Raw genomic sequence first — 17,395 nt, forward strand, 5'->3', positions numbered from 1 at the left:
TGGCTCAGTTTGGGACAAGATGGACAACCAGTGGCTTCAACCAAATGTATGGGAACCAGGTCAAAAAGCAACAGTTTGCTGCCACCCTTCAGGGAAAAGCTATGGATTGGTTTGCCAGTTATGGTATGGCAACCTTCAATTCATGTGATGCTCTAAAAATAGCATTTTTAGGCAGGTTTCATAAGGACAAAACTCCAAGAGATATTCTAAGGAAGATCAAGAAGATCAAATAGAAGACTATGTTAGCAGAAGATTATGCCCAGAAATTCAGAAACTTATTGAATAGGCTAGATGCTGATGATACACCTCCAATGGAAATGCAGATTACCTATTTTATGAAGGGCCTGAGAGGTAAGATTCAGAATCCTATTATCAATGTAGAGATGGGTCAGAATGATACATTGGACACATTGATAAGGGTAGGAGAGTGGAAAAATTACTTGGTACCTCTAGATCTAAGAGCAGTAAAGATTAGGACTCTTCAGACCCAGATTCTAATGTTGATTCAAGGTCAAATTCAGACACAAACTGTGAGGATGAGGACAATGATTACAGCTCAGATTCAAATGATGATTCAAGTGACTTTGATGAGGATAACTCTAGCAGAAGGAGGCATAGGAAGAAAAAGAAGAAATCAAGATCAACCAAGACTAAAAAGAAGAAAGAAAAGGACAAAGATAAGAGGAAGTCAAAGGACAGCAAGTTAGATAAAATGATAAAATAGAAGCTAAAAGATTTTGGTATTTTTTAAAGTAAGAAGAAGGAAAAGCATTGTGAGATATGCCAAAGAAGGGGACATGAGACTAGGACCCGCTGGTATAATCCTAATGTCAGGATGGCACAACAAATGCTAGCAATGAAAGCTAGGCCAAGACGTATTCAACCAGCTACACTAAATCATATTATTCCTGATACCATGTCATAGAGACCCTTCAGAGGACCTAGAAGAATGCAAGCTAGGCAGCCTTAGGGAAATTTTCAAGCACAGCAGCAAACTACCCAAATGAGAGCATGCCACTATTGTGGAGGTCAAGGCCACTTTGTTGGACCAAATTGTGAACTTTGGGCAAGGTATAGGACTGAGAGAGGAATGCCAGTAGCAAGGTCCTGTAGTGACGAAAGACATGGAGGAGTATCTCATCAGCAGCATCCACCTACCCCAGTTGTAGCAGTCCTTATAAAGTTACCTGATCAAGATGAGAAAAGGCAATCTCCTGATGTGGTACAAGAACTACTAGTTGTAAGAAAATTCAGCAAGAGAAGGTTCAAGAAGAGGGGAAGGAGGTGTCAGGTAACACTAATACTATAAGTATGCATGTTCATTGTGATTGTTCTGATTGCATTGAAATAGAGGAATGTCAAGAGGAACCAATGGTTTTAGCAGTCATCAGAAGTCAAGGTGGTATGAAGCTTGATTGGCAGGAACAAGAGAAGATAAGGAAAAAGGTAGCAAAGTAGGTAAGAAAGGTGCAAAATCTTGTTGAAAAATGTAAAGCTGATCAACTTCGGGAAGTAGAGAATTCACGTTTGCAGAGACCTGAATTGCATAACCAGTTTTCTAAAATTCATGAGTATGCTCATGAATAGCAGAACCAATCTCTTGAAGATCAAGAGCAGTTTCCTGATAGTAGTATTGCCCAAAACTTATAGCAAGGAGGCTCGAAAGAGCTATTCCAAGCTTTAGCAAAGTGTTCTCTGCAATTAACTTTGGAGTAAATCTTGGATCTAATACCGAGATTTAAGAAAAATTTACTTCTGAAGATCAAGCAGAGGCAATAAGAAGTCCTTGAAAGTATAACAGTTCAGGATCAAATAGTTCATGACTGTCAAATTAGTTCCTGACTGTCAAGCAATGATACCAACCCGACAGGAAGTGGTGGATTATCAAGTACCTACCATTCAGGTTGAGTATGCAGGTAGTAAGTACGATGATGTTCTGTTGGATGGAGGTCCAGCCCCATTTCAGGTGTGGATGGCAGACCAAAGGAGGTTACAGCCTTTGGGTATTCTTAGAAATCAACAAATTCAAGTAGCTAACTTTTAGGGTCAGTTTTGTGGTCTTGAGAATGTCAGAAATTGGGGATTCTTATACAGTGCTTTTGGGAAGGCCGTGGTTTAGATTGGCTAAAATCAAGCAGAATTGGGAAAATGATTATGTGTGTATTCCAAGAGGACTCAAGAAAATTAGGTTATCCACAATAAATAAGGTTATTTTGAAGAGTTCATCTAGACCTATTCTGGCCCAAACTATTAACCTTGCTGATGAAGTAGAAGATGATGATGAGGAATTATATCTTTAAGAAAATCCTTCTGTAGTTCTAGTTTTTTAGATAGATGTTGATGGTATTATTCAAGGGTATTAAGAGCAACCCAACAGGCTGGAGATGTATTTTTGGAGGAGCAACTTGTTAAAACTGCAGGTCAAAATCAGCCTGCATAACAATCAGAGGGTTTTCTTAAAGGTCTAGAGAATCCTGAATTTTAGGACATGTTAGGGCATGAAGGGAATAAATTAATTTAGGACCAAGGCATCACTCATCCTGAAGTTTTTCAACAAGCAATACATGCTAAACAACAAATGGGTATGGACAGTTTTGGTACATTGGATGAGCATGAGCAGAAAGCTATTGTTCAAGCTGAAGTAAGATATGAGCATACAATGAGAAGATCAGCAAGAGTGGTTGAAGATTAGGTTCAGGAAGTTAACCTGAATGTGGAAGATGAGCTTAAACCCATCAAGGTCAGTATTTTGTGGAAGATAATTTCAAGCAGGATCTAATTCAGTTGTGTAGAGAGTTTCAAGATATTTTTGCTTGGGATTATACAGACATGAAGGGATTTGATCCGGCTTTGTGCCAATACAGGATAAACTTGAAAAGGGATGCTAAGCTTGTTGTTCAAAAGAGGTATAGAATGAATCCTAATTATGCCAAACAAGTCAAGGAAGAAATTGACAAACTTTTGAGAGTTGGGTTTATCAAACCAGTTAATGAGGTTACTTGGTTTTCTCCTGTTATTGTAGTCTTTTGGATCAACATATGCAAAACAACCTTTATCTTTCATATGATATTTCACCTGAAAGTCAGGGCATAGGTTAAAAATGTCAAGTAGTCATATTCGAGCATTTTCTTTTTTATCAAGAATGGAATATGACTGAGAGCCCACAACTGGTGGCTAGTGTTTGATCCTATTATCTTCTAATTGTCTCTTGAATGTTATTGTAATTCTCTTTCAAATTTTCCAATCGGTGATGGCTATGGAAATAGGAAATAGTGTAGTATTTCATGATCAGCAATTCTATGTTGATGAGTACGATGTATGCTTTGGGTTTGAATATATTTCCAAAATGTTATGAAGTGCTGATGGATGTAAATCCATTCAAGAGGTTCTCTGTTGTATTATGATGTTCTCTCAGGTAGAACACGGTGTTTGAATTGTTATGGTATTTCAAGAGGGCATAACAAAAGGCTAAGAAGATAAAGAAGAAAATTATGCTAAGAAAGTAGGAAGAGGAGAGGAGGAAAAAAAAGAAGGCGGACTTGCAAAAGGCTCGTAGGGCATCCAAAAAGGTCGAGGAGGAAAGAAGGCAAAAGCAAGAAGAGGAGGAGGAGGAGTTGAGAAAAAAGGAGGAGGAAGACATGGCCCTCGCCAGGCACAAGTCCATTGAGCAACAGTCCACCAGGCATGACGAGTCGGAACCCACGAGCCCAATAGAGATGAAGGGCCAAGCTCAAGCGCCCATGTGCTAGAGTTCATGCCACCTGCAGTGCAAGAAGGCAAGGGTAAGGCTCCAATCACCCCCATTCCCAATCTCTTGACGCCCACCACCACCGCCATCTCCACTCCCAGTTCTACAACCCAGGTGGATGCCAGCAACTTAATGGCTTAGGTCCAATACTTCGTGAATAAAGAAATGGGCCAAGGAGCAAGAGAAGGAACCCCCTGGTAGGAACCAAAAGGCCAGCTGTGGCAGATACCGAGTCGAGACAAGACACTAAGAGGCAAAAGGTGGCAGGCTCCAAAACCTATGTCCCCACAACAGAGAGGCCACCCGAAGAATATGAGGAGTACGTCAAGGAGCTTCTCTCTCAATTAGAGAAAGCCAAGGAGGAGAAGAAAATTGCGGTAGCAGTGCTAGAAGCCAAAAAAGAGACCATGGTTGCATCCCAGTTGGAGAGAACATGCCAAATAGCCATGGCCCAAAGGGAAGTCAATGAGCTAAAAGAGCAGCTACAAGCTAAGGAAGAGACAGAAGCGGAATGGCAGGTGCACTTGAACAAAGAAACTGAGGCCATACAATACCTACGATGGCACAATGAGGAGACAGTGGGGCTCTACAAAGATTTGCAAGCTGAAATGGAGAAAATCACTAAAGCCACAAAGGAACTGAAGGAGCTGAGGGAGGAAAGAGCTCATAGGTATGAGAGAGAGGTGGAGAAACTAACCCAAGAGGCTACCTCAATATAGGAAAAGTAGCAAAAGCTAAGGATAGAAATGGAAGATCAAGAACAAAGGGTGACAGTGCTAGCTCAGAGGCAGGGGGAAAGCCTCAAAGATATGAACAGGACAGTAGAAGAATGGGCTAATTAGAACGAAAAAAGAGTCAAAGTGTTAGCACACAGTCTCGCTCAAGTCGAGAAAGAAAATATACTGAAAGCAGAGTGGAAGACACCCAAGTGAGCTTCCAAACCTGGCAACGCGCCTTCATGGATACCCTATTGAACGTCACCCAGGCAGAGGAGGGAGAGTCCATAGAGGCAATGAAAAAGAAACTAGGAATTGCTCATAGAGCACTAAAAGCAGGACTGCAAATGCCACCACAATCTAGTGGAGTTGGCCAAGCCTAGAAGAGCAACGCCATTATCTCCTATTGGCAAGCCTAACCTCACAGGAAGTGGACGCACTCGGGTTCCTCGAAGAAGAGCAGCAGGAGCCAAGTCAAAAAAAGGAGGTGGATGTGAACTTTGAAATGATATCACACGAAGAAGAGCTTGTTTCACCGCCTCCTTCCCCATGGCTTGAAGAGCAGCAACACGTAGACACCTCCACAAAAAGAAAGGCGACACTGAGGGAAAGAAGAAAACAAATGGTGGAGAATGCAAGGAGAAAATGGAATGCCAAGGGAGTGAGGGCACCCTAGGCACCTATCCCACCATGTGAGGATGATGCCCCAATGAGCTTCCATGCCAACCTTGCAATCTGGGAGAGGAAAGAAACATCCAAGGTCCCCTTTGATTTTAACTTCCAATTTCCCACCACCTTGCATAGGGTCTTGCCCATCAAGGTGGTGGAGGTGATTAACATCGGAAGCAGGCTCAGACAAAAATGGCTGGAGGAGAGAGCAGAATCCCACCTTATGGGCCACTGAAGATGCTGTGTTTTTGCAGAATAAGGTTTTTGAAGTGCTAAGGTCTGTGCCTGGCTACAAATATCAACCTAAATGGAGAAGAAGGGTTTGCAACACCAACCTGGACACTTGGATGGCCTTTTGCAACACTTAACCCTTCAAGAGGAATGACCCAACCTTTATGCCCTACCCTCCAAGGGTAGGAGTAGATTTTGACTCCAATGTCCACGGCCACTATAACTTCCCTATAATTTATAATCCTCATTGTACTACATATGAAGATGCCCTTGTCTTCACATCAGAGAACTTGTGTGATACCCTAATCCAATTCACTAACGAATTCTCTTCATGCCCTAACCCCACCTTTATTACTACTTGTAATTACCTTAGATTTCTTAGGATACTTCTTAAGCAAGACCCCACCCCGTTGGAGCGCAGCCTCCCAATACTCCATTTTAATCCTAATGCTACAGATAGTTGTGTGATGGCTCAACTAATGATGTGATCTGCTCTATTGTCTTCATTTTTCTTAGCTCTTCTAGAGGGCATGAATGATAGCCGCTTCACCCACTGGAACCATCCGTTCCTCTCCACCACCACCCTTCAGGTTCGTCTAAACATCAAGGGGTATCTCCAAAGCAGCCGATTCCTTAACAAATCTATTAGGTTCCGCTTCTCCACCCCACTCCGACGATAAAGACTAACTTCTGTCACAACCATGTAACTTGGGAAAAAAAAAGAGAAAAAAAGAAAAAAAGAAAAAAAGAAAAAAAGAAAAAAAAAGTAATAGAGAAAGAAAAGAATAAAAAGAAAAGGAAAGACAAGAAGGTACAAAGCAAAAAAAGACAATCACAAAACATGGAAACAAAAAGAGATATTACACGTAGACACGGCAGGATGCACAAGGGTCACAATCAGTGCACCTAGGGGTTCTCAAGTTAGGTGCATCTGGTGGCCTTGGTTGGTTGGCTTCATGTCTAACCCCCTAGCCCTTTTTGATCCCCCACTACACGTGCTTAGGGCACATCAAGGACAAGACATACCTAGGAAAGTAATTCTTGCATATGGTCTGTCACCCTAAGCCCCCTACACCGCATCTCCCTTATGCAAAAGCTCAATCCTGAAGTGTGGGACACCACCAAGGGCTTGCCCAAGGTTAGACCCATCTCCCAGTTCCACAAGCACGTGCACCTTGCACTCCACGGTAAGGCAAAGGCACCCCCAGGTAGTGTACCTTCTTATCTTTCCAGGTACAAACAAAGGCCTCAACCATCGACTTCGGTGACCCCATCATCCATGCAATATGCCCCTGGCCCCCACCACCTTAACCGAGAGATTTTATTTCCAAGCTCAATTCCTCCACAGCCCCGTCATCATCGACTCACATGTCCGCCCTTTCTCATGAAACCCTCATTAGCTCAAAACCGCAATGTCTCGGGACTAGCAACCACCTACGAGAGGGGCCATTTTATGCGACAACATTCCCACAAAGGTGAACCAAGGCAGAGGCAGATCGACGCAGCCCCAGTCAAAAAGTAAATGAAGAAGATCATTTGGAATAGTGCAGGAGAAGGCAGCCATGGAGGGCCAAACAACGGATTCGTCCAACTTTATCTTCAATTTCAAAGGATGAATCCCCTCAAACACAGCAAAAAAATGGACCCACCCCAACTACATCTTCAATTCAAGGGCCGATCCACCCAACACCATCCCCCGCAAGGGCTCGTATACAAACTCAAAAAGCCACCTGGCTACTCCAGCAACACCGCCCGACTCACCACCAAGTAGTGCATAAGACAGTCAAAAAGTAAATGAAGAAGCTCATTTAGTACAACGCAAGAGAAGGCAATCGCGAAGGACCAGCAAAGGGACCTGTCCAACCCAATGTTTCATTTCAAAGGCATAAATCCCTTCAACACACCTTTAACCAGGGCTTATATACAAACTCAAAAAGCCTTTCAAAGGCATAAATCCCTCCAATACACCTTCAACCAAGGCTCGTATACAAACTCAAAAAATCCGGCTACACTCATCACCCTTCCAACCACTCTGCACCAGTGCCATGGAATTGGCACTTGTCTAGGAGGGGGGTAATGTTAATCCTCAGACAAACAAGGTGGAAAATTTGGAAAATCTAAAGTAAAAGACGAATGCACACCAAGAAAAATAGAGAAACACAAGAAGCACAGAAGAATCCTAAATCAAGGAGAAAGGTACACAAGAAAAAGCGCAAGTTAATACTTTTGTAAAACAGTGCAAGGCGCATCATGATTTATTTTAAGAGTGTCATGCAAATTGTAAAGGTAGATGGGCGGTATGAAGAAAGGTAGGAAGATAGGAGAACAATGGAAAAAAAAGGCTTAGGCCATGGCCGGCCATGTAAAAAGGAAATGACCACCCAAGGGAAAGAGGGTTTTGTATATAAAGTTTAAAAAGTGAATGAGCGCTCATTCTTGGTGTGTGTCAAAGTGGACTCTTCTTCTTCTTCTATTCTTCTCTTCTCTTGCTTGCTTGTGAGTGCTTGAGGGAGGGAGTGTGAGTGTGTGAGGGTGAGGGATCTTGGAGGTGAAGCCCTTCACCATCTCCTCTCTTCTTTTTCTCTTCTCTTCTCTTGTCTCACGCGTGGCTATGGAGGATGGAGCTTGAAGATGCTTGAGGATACTTGAGCTTGCATCACGAATTGTGGAGCTATCGAAGTGCTTGAGGGAGGAAGCAACTCAATCGAGCATTAGGGTAACCTCACTAAACTCGTAGAGAGGGATAGCGTGTCGGCTATGTGAGAGGTAGCCATTAGTGCTTGCTTAAAACTCTTGAACAATAAGTGGCCCATGGGTCTTAGCGATTGAGCTTGCCTCTACAAAGAATGAAGGGCCCTCTTAGCCTAAAACACTATATCAGAGAATTCAAAAATCTCCCAAGTTCTACTCTCAAATTAAAAATAAAGATTTGACCATGTGGCTAAATCTTAATCCCTTTTTTGAAGATGAAACTTCGTACAATCATCTATATAGTATCTAGAAAAAGTTTCACCTTCAAGGAAGGGGATAACAATTTGACCATATGACCAAATATTAACCATCCTGTAAATTTTCAAAGTATATGAAAATTCCCAAACTCCCTAATATAGTATTCTAATGAGCATCAAGCATTAAATTTAACAAAAATGACCCTCTTGGCCTAATGAAATAAACCAAAAATCGTACCATTCAGCAGCTTACTACTGCAAACAAACCTTTGATTCCCACATAACTCTACTGAAGCACAAAACTAGACCAAGGATATGGGCTTCTCATGCCCTATCCTAAGTGCATCAAATTATTGGCTAACCCCTTGCATAAATGGCAAGGGGTGTCCGACGAATATGACATTGGACGATCCTATGCATCCATGATAAAATAAGAAGGTGATCAATTGCTACCTGACTCATAAACCCAAACTAGCTATCGGTGGCCAAAATAGAACGTGTCAGCAAGAAGTTCCCATAGTAGTCATGGACTAATATCTAAAGGAAAATGTAAGAGCCTCTCAAGACCACGGTTTAAAAAAACATCTTCAACAAAAGCATAATTGGCTAGGAAATCTGAAAAGCGATTCCATTATCGGGGAATCCACTGGTAAGTCACTGTCTCAAAAATATGCAACATATCTAAGGTTGCACGATGGTACATCCGCAGAATGGGATACCTCACACCATAGGTCCCATTCAATTTGTTGATCACTAGTTGCGAGCCACCTTTCACTAATAAACACTGGATACAACCACGTCAAGCTATATTCAACCCAATGATTAAGGCCTTATATTATGTCATATTATTAGCCAAAACGATGCCTAAATAAAATCCAATCTTCATAAAAATTCTACGTTGAGAATCTTGAATGGCCATTGCGACACTCGCATGTTTAGTGGGCCCTCAAGAAGCTCTATCAAAATACAAAGTATAGACCCATTATTCATTGATAAACCACGCCATACCGATTAGCCTACTTGTACTTATGATCGTCAAAGTTGAGCCAAGAGAGATGATGTATAACATGTACAATTCGTTAAAATGAATGGATGTAGAGCATGGCTATGGTGGATGATAGATATAAACAAAACTCATAAAGACATAGAGTTGAAAACTGTTTATTACACAAGTGAACTAGGTTCCAAGATTGAGACTTGCGCTCATAAAGACAATCTTGTATACATAGACAATGACACAAACACTTGAGTAAAAGGACAAAAGTAGTATGGCATTGCCTTTAAATGATAGGAAAGTTGCTTTATAGCTTGAGGATAGGTAGCACTTTCCACCACTGTGCTTATGGGATTGAGCAAGCCTGTATATCCTTAGCCCAACTGCTCGATACAAAGGGGCTACACTGGATGTGATTGCCTAATTCTCAACACCCCTCCTCAATCACAACTAGAAAGACAAAAAGTGTGTAGAGGCGTTAGTGAGTTACCACCTACAAAGTGTGGGCACCCCACAAACATGGTAACATCCAGAAGCTGTCACAAAACAAATCTAAGTGTGGGTACCAAAAACATGGTGGACATCCAAAGGGTGTAGCAAGGGCTTCACAATGTGTACAGAGGCTATAATACCAAATTACATGAGGAGTTTACAAAGCTTATGATAGAAGCATTAGGGCAAGGTTATACAAGGCTTCAAAAAAGTATATAAGAAAACTAGAAATAGAAGGACTGGTGAGGCTTGTCCTTTTACTCCTGCCGATGGTCTTCTTCTTCTTCTTTCACCATTGCAAGATAGGCCTTATGAGACCTCTTTTTGGCATGATGGAACTTCACAGTATGTCCAATCTTTTTGCAAAAGTCACAAATTAGCTGGTCTCTTTTGCCTTTGTTCCTGTTATACTGATATCCAACAGTTGTCCCCATCTTTTTCAGTTTCTTCTTTTCCTTTAATCTTCTTTTATTTTTCTAACAAAGAGGCTTTAATTTCAATCAATTTAGGTTTGGTATGTTGATTAAAGTGGTTGAAACATTATCAAAATCTAGAGGCAAATTTTTTAACAAGACACCAATACAAATATCTTCATCCATTTTTAGCTTTATTCCTGCAAGCTAAGCTAGAAGACTTTCCATGTAGTTCAGATGAGATGCCAAGGATGTATTAGGCTTCATGTCTAGTTTGAAGAATTCAATTAGCAATCTATGCTTAGAAGACTTTGACTAGGCACCAAACAATGTGTCCAATCTCAAGTGATATGGGATGTGTCACAAGCATCCACATGATGAATATAGATGTCATCCGACTCAAGCTTTATGATAGCTTGAGCCTTGTCATCATTTTTTTGCTAGATTGATGCAAGGGCAGTATCTCGGGGCTTCTTCTTTCTTGTCCATTACTGATGGCCCATAGGCCCTTCTTCATCAGGATAAGCTTTATGCGGATTTGTCAAGTATGAAACCCGACTCCTTTGAAGTGACATGTTGAAGAGTCTTTGCCTATGTTGTGTTGAGATATTTGCAATCACACCTAATGTAGCCTCTTTGTATGAGGCAATTTGGGCTTAGGACATGCAAGCTGCAGTAATCCCATATTCATAGAGAGGGAAGATTGCGACCCATCCAACAACTATAAAGCATTGTACTTAACTACCACTTTTCAACATAGAATGAATACAATGTCATGATGCTTTGTACTTTCAATTAAGTGTCTTGTCATTGTCAGTACTACACAAGAATGACTTTATGAGTCCAAGTCTCAATCTTGGAACCTAATTCACTTGTGTAATAGCAGTTGTCTTCTTTGTCAATGTCATCATGAGTTCCCTCTTCATCTTCCATCCTCCATAGCTTCCGCAGTTTGCCATGCTCTAGATCCCACATTTTTAACATGGTATCAGAGCCCAAACGGGCATGGCACTGCTCCTCTAGCTCTAGTTTACTCTCATCTAGCTCAGTCAAGCTCAGGCCAAGTCTAGGACCTCATCTTCTACTCTTTCTTCTCACTGCCCTGCTTGGCAGCCATAGCTACACAACACATACCCTGCTTTGAGCACTCATATCTCCTCATAGAGACCATATCTCTTCACGATTCCTTCTGGAGGAATCTTCCCCAACTCAAGGCGCTCCTCTCTGTCACATCACAGCACGACATTGCTACACCTACCTCCCAACATTGCGTAATTAGCTCGTCGCTGTCCAAATCCGGCCGCCTGCTAGTCATACGCATCGTTCGCGTTGTACTGTCGGCGATTAAACCTGCGACCATAGGGCATTTGAAGAGCAGTGTTCAAACCTCCTTCCACTCAAATATCCGACCAAATGATCAAGCGTGCGCACTGCTGCAGCCAAAAACACAGTCGCCTATCTCTGAACCCTAAAGAAGAAGCCATATCCACAACATCAAAGCTTCATCTCTACTTCATTTTTTGGCTCAAGGATCCTCTGCTACTCAGATATGACTGAACACTGAAGATTCTAACAGGGATTGCTCATCAAATCACATCAAGAAGGGGAGATTTTTGCATTTTGCTACTCTGATTTGCTCCAAAACTTAGCCTTCAGCAAGAAATCAAAACATCAAAATCAACAAGAAGAAGGTTCAAGAAGATCCAGCATCAACATCAGGCTCATCAAGAACAGTATCTATTGATACTTATCAAGTGTTATTTGACACTATTCTTCTTGTATCCTTTGATACACTTAAGTACAACACTCTTACTAATTTATCTCAAATTTGAAGCTAATTCTTGGTCATATCAATGACAATCAAGAAGCTTTCTATGTGGATACACTTCATGAAGAGTAACATGACTTGTGTTGCTTATTTACATGACATAGAAGATGTTCTTACTCTACCTGCAGAAGGAAATGGAGCTGCCTACACCAAAGAGAAATCAATGAATCCATTTGAAGACCTTGAAGACATGAAAGTGCAAAAGTTTGAAGACATTTTCGATGTCTCAAAGATTGTACCTTTGCTTGAGGGGGACCATAAAGACAAGAACCAGATGACTAATGTAAGCAAAGTCCATGAAAATGATGACCATGAAGGAAAGATCAAAGAGAAAAAGAAGAAGCAAAAAAATCATGAAGACTCTGAAGTGGCAAGCAAAGTGAACAGTAAGTACATGATCAAAAAGGGCAAGCTAGACTACTTTGATAAGAAGACTTACAATGAATTGATTAATGCTGAAAACTGCAAGGGCCTGCCAGTCCTTGATCCAATTTTTTACTGACTTCTTTAGCCTTATAATGTCTAGCCCAAATATCTTTATCCTAAGGTTGTAAAACTCCTCATGTAGCCTTGTACTACAGCCTCTATAAGGCCCCTGCTACAGCCTTTGGATGACCATCATGTTTGTGGTACCCACACTTAGCCTTTTCTGCGATAGCCTCTAGTGTTTTGCCATGTTTATGGTGTGCCCACACTTTGCAGGTGTTACTTTCACTAAAGCCTCTACACACTTTGTATTTTCTGGTTGTGATTGAGGAGGGGTGTTGAGATATTTGCAATCACACCTAATGTAGCCTCCTTGTATGAGGCAGTTTGGGCTTAGGACATGCAGGCTATAGTAATCCCATATGCACAGAGAGGGAAGATTGCTACCCATCCAACAACTATAAAGCATTGTACTTGACTACCACTTTTCAACATAGAATGAACATAATGTCCTGATGCTTTGTACTTTCAGTTAAGTGTATTGTCATTGTCAGTACTACACAAGAATGTCTTTATGAGTCCAAGTCTCAATCTTGGAACCTAATTCACTTGTGTAATAATAGTTGTCTTCTTTGTCAATGTCATCATGAGTTCTCTCTTCATCTTCCATCCTCCATAGCTTCCGCAGTTTGCCATGCTCTAGATCCCGCATTTTTAACATGTTGGAGTGGTTGGAATAGCTACAAATCAAGACCGAAATTCTCAAAAATAAGCTAACTTTGAATGTGACAAGAGACACAAGTAATGGCGATGGTAAACAGTATCAAGAGATACTAGCTTGATCTTGAATCTTCCAAGTTAGATCTTGAATCCCTTCCTTGCTATTGAGAATAGTAGCAAAAACTGATAATATATCAACAAGAGGATTGAGCTTGAGTGTATCAAGGAAGAAAGAGATTAGCTTGAAGCACTTGATGTCAAGCTTAATGATTCAAGTTGGTTGCTTGATATTCTTTAGGACGATTGAAAACAGTGGAAAAAATGAATTGGAAAAGAGCTTGAAGAGTACTTGCAATGCCCTATGGTTGTGGACAACATCACGATGCACAGAATGAGAATCGATAGTACAAACAAAATTCTGCTCAATTCAGACGACGACTTTGAATTTAAGCAATGATGGGCTATGCGGTAAGCAATGTCAAGCTCTGACTTGATAGGGAGGAGCTCTAGAAGCATGATAAGAAAGCTCCAAAAGGAAGCTTGTCAAGATCTTGCTCGATAGAGCATGGCTATGGTGGATGATAGATGTAAACAAGACTCATGAAGACATAGAGTTGACAATTGTTTATTATACAAGTGAATTAGGTTCCAAGATTGAGACGTGGACTCATAAAGGCAAACTTATGTATGTAGAAAATGACACACATGAGTGAAAGGACAAAAGTACTATGACATTACCTTTAAATGATAGGCAAGTACAATGCTTTATAGCTTAAGAATAGATAGCACTTTCCACCACTGTGCTTATGGGATTGAGCAAGCTTACATATCCTTAGCCCAACTGCTACATACAAAGGGGCTACACTGGGTGTGATTGTCTAATTCTCAATACAATTCCTGCTTCCTCACCAAACTCAATAGGGACACTAACAAGAACCCTATGAAAATGGTGGTAGTAGACCTTGATATCCTATGTAAAAGATCCATCTTGCCACTCAATAATACGATAACCTTCACTCCACCAGATCACTCGATGTTGGTGGTAATGTTGCTCTAAATACGGATGTTCAAGATAAGGAATGATTTTGCCTATCTCAATGCCTTGGCACTATTGTGGTTTAAGCTAGATCCTGGAAGACCTGCAAAGGTACCAAGTTTAATGTCAACCCCTATACATAATAGAGCTTCAACTTATTAAAGTTCACTTTAGCTTTAAACTCTACGCCCTGGAAATCTGCTAAAAGGATTGTAAAGCAATTCCTTCCTATATGAATGATCTCATATGTGCCATCCCATTTAGGTTCTAACTTGCCAAGGAATAGTTCATGATGAGCATCATAATATAGCATCAATGTAACGTGCATGCCTATCAATTGTCCATGCACGTTTTTAGCAATCCATCGAGAGACGAATCTAAGCGACACTGATCAGCACTCCCATGGAATATTACGGGGTTTGTCGCCTAGGGTTTCTCGAGTCCGCGCCTCGCATGGAACATCACGGCCAAACCCACTAGGATCGTCGACCTGAATTTTGGGTCCCTAGTGGTCAAGGTCTCCTGACACAGCATTCTAAAGTCGGGTCTTGGATATCTTACTTTATGCAGAGATACCCAAACCAAAGCAGATCCATGCCGCACTTGGTTCAAAGAGAATGGAAAATGAGAGGGATGCCTCGTGCAACCTCTCTATCCGTAAGGCACAGTTCCATTCCGATCCCCTAAAACAGCATGAATCGGGGTTCTAACCCAACAATTTCTAAGGGTTAAACATTGGTAAAACCTTGTGAGAAGCCTCCCAATTCTCTGGGACCACCCTGCCATGAGGCGGGCCCATCAAGGATTCTACCCATCCACTTCCCTCAATAGAAATTATCTGTCCCTTCTGCCCTGCAAAAGTAACTAGTTCAAATTACATGGAACCACAAATTCCATCTTTTATCTAGAATAGGGTATTCCAATATGCACAAACGTTGGGGCCACGAAGGCCTTCAACTCCATTCTGAACTTGGCAAGGGGTGTCTAAGGCTCCTCTGACCCCCAAGCTGCCTAGGAGTGAAGCATTATTCCCGTGGTTTGCCTTTTCACCACTCGACCTTCGGCCCGTGAATCAAGCAATGCCCTTTTTGGGTTGATCCACAATGCAATCATGAAGGTAATCCACCCATGTAAAATATCCTTCCTTAATTAATCCAGTTTAGAATCAAGCACAATCAAGGCATTCATCCCTAATATCATCTTCCAAGAAAACATTCATTTATCCCCATGGCAATTTGTCATCACAAGTCCCCGTTGTCGCAACGCATAGGGCTTGAAGGTCACCACAGGGGTTTGGCAAGAGAAGAATGTATGGGGATTCAAGAGCTTAGATTTTGGAGATGGTAGAGATAAGAGAAGGGTTGAAGGTTTCACACCAAGTTCTTGAAGATAACAGACAGCAGGGTGTAGGTAGATTCAAGGAGAGGAGTAGACGAAAGAGAAGGGATTTGAAGAGATTGAAGATATAGAAGAATACTCCAAAAAAGAATTAGAAAATATAGAAAAATACTAACAGAGATGAAGCATGTTAGTTTCTTTCAGCATTATGAGAAAATATAACTCTAATAGACTAAAACGTGTACAAAATAATACCTTCCTCTACGCTTCTTAGATCGCCAATCCGATGCTTCCAATGGCTCCGAAAGGGGGGTTAAATACCAAGACACCTAGCCAAAATCCTGCCAGATCACTCCATCTCCCACTTTCGAAGTGTTGTTCACTGCCTGAAAACAGCGATCACGCGTCGCACAATTTTGCTAATCTCTTTTTTTTGCATAAAATTCTCTCAAATTGGCTGAAAGCTACATGCTTTCTTTTACATGTCCTCCTAATCTAGAAGTTATCTATAGTTTTATGGATTTTTACAAGAGATAATATCTAGAATATCAAAAATTGACTAAAAACTTGTCCAAAAAAATCTAACATTTTGAACCATGGACACTAATACTAATGCCTAAAGTGGCATTGGCTCTCTAAATCTAAAAGGAAGCCACACTCTAGATTTTTTTTTACACGATGTGCGCGTAGCGGTATGACACTGCCATGAATTTACCATCAATCACAAACACTTGGAATAATCATCCAAACGACAATCCAACAATCAGTTGAATGCAAAGGCATTTAGGAGGAAGTTTGTTCAACCAACAAAACCAATTGAATTTTTCCAAACAATGCAAGAATAGATGCGATAACATCTTCATCCGCCTCCCCCCCGGGGATCCAAGAGCGAATTTTGCTTAATGCTCCCTTCTTTTACCTAGGGTACATATCAAGGCTTTATATAAGCATTACCTTGTAAGATACGATCAAGCCAGTACTAGAGGATACTTATCCTTATTTTTCGACTGAACATCCAAACTATTGAACTTAGAATCAAATTTCAACATCTACCAAAAGTTAGTCTCCCATATTAAATTTTTATACGAAGCTTAGATAAGATGATCTAAGTTTCGAACTAACCATTCATATCTTGATCCAAATCTATCAAGTCTCTAAGTACCTTCCTAGAATTTCTTGTCTCTTAATTTCATGATGGAAATCGTTATGCAATCCTCTTGCCCAACAAGAGTAACTCTATCAGAGATTAGATAAATGTGAAAAATCCTAACTTACGCAATAGTGGACATCCATTTCCTATAGGTAATTGCAAGTTTTTCTATGAAAATGATCTTGGAGATCGGTCATCTCCGTAACCTTTCTAATTAATCATAGTCAAGTATAAATTTTGCATTGCTAGTTACACTTAGGTGTAGATATATTTATCATACATGGATGGGTGCAATTGTCTTTTTCATAATTTTAACTCTTGTACTTGAATATGCATCCTACAATTATAATGATGGAATTTATCCCTTTCAACAACCTATTCTCATGCGATATAGTACGGGACCCCCAATGTATCTCATGCGAAAATCAAAGCAAGTGTCTAACAAATTGGAAATGTATTACTTATATCCGGTACCATAGTTGTATTAACAATGATACCCTCGCCCAAAGCTTCGTTGCTGGTTGTTCGCTTGGGGGTCATTCTCGATCTTCTTCTCTTTTAGGTGCAGTCCTCGTTGGAACTTCAACAGCCTTTTGCTCAAATAGAGGGGGCAAATGGGAGGATAAGCTCGTGGGGTAGAAGCAAAGGAAAGGTGTGTATGGTTTCCCTTTAAGGAGGGGAAAAAA

The sequence above is a fragment of the Lygodium microphyllum genome, chromosome 8 (genome assembly GCF_053477565.2).
Source record: "Lygodium microphyllum isolate KBCC chromosome 8, Lygodium_microphyllum_v1.1.10, whole genome shotgun sequence".
Lineage (NCBI taxonomy): Eukaryota > Viridiplantae > Streptophyta > Polypodiopsida > Schizaeales > Lygodiaceae > Lygodium > Lygodium microphyllum.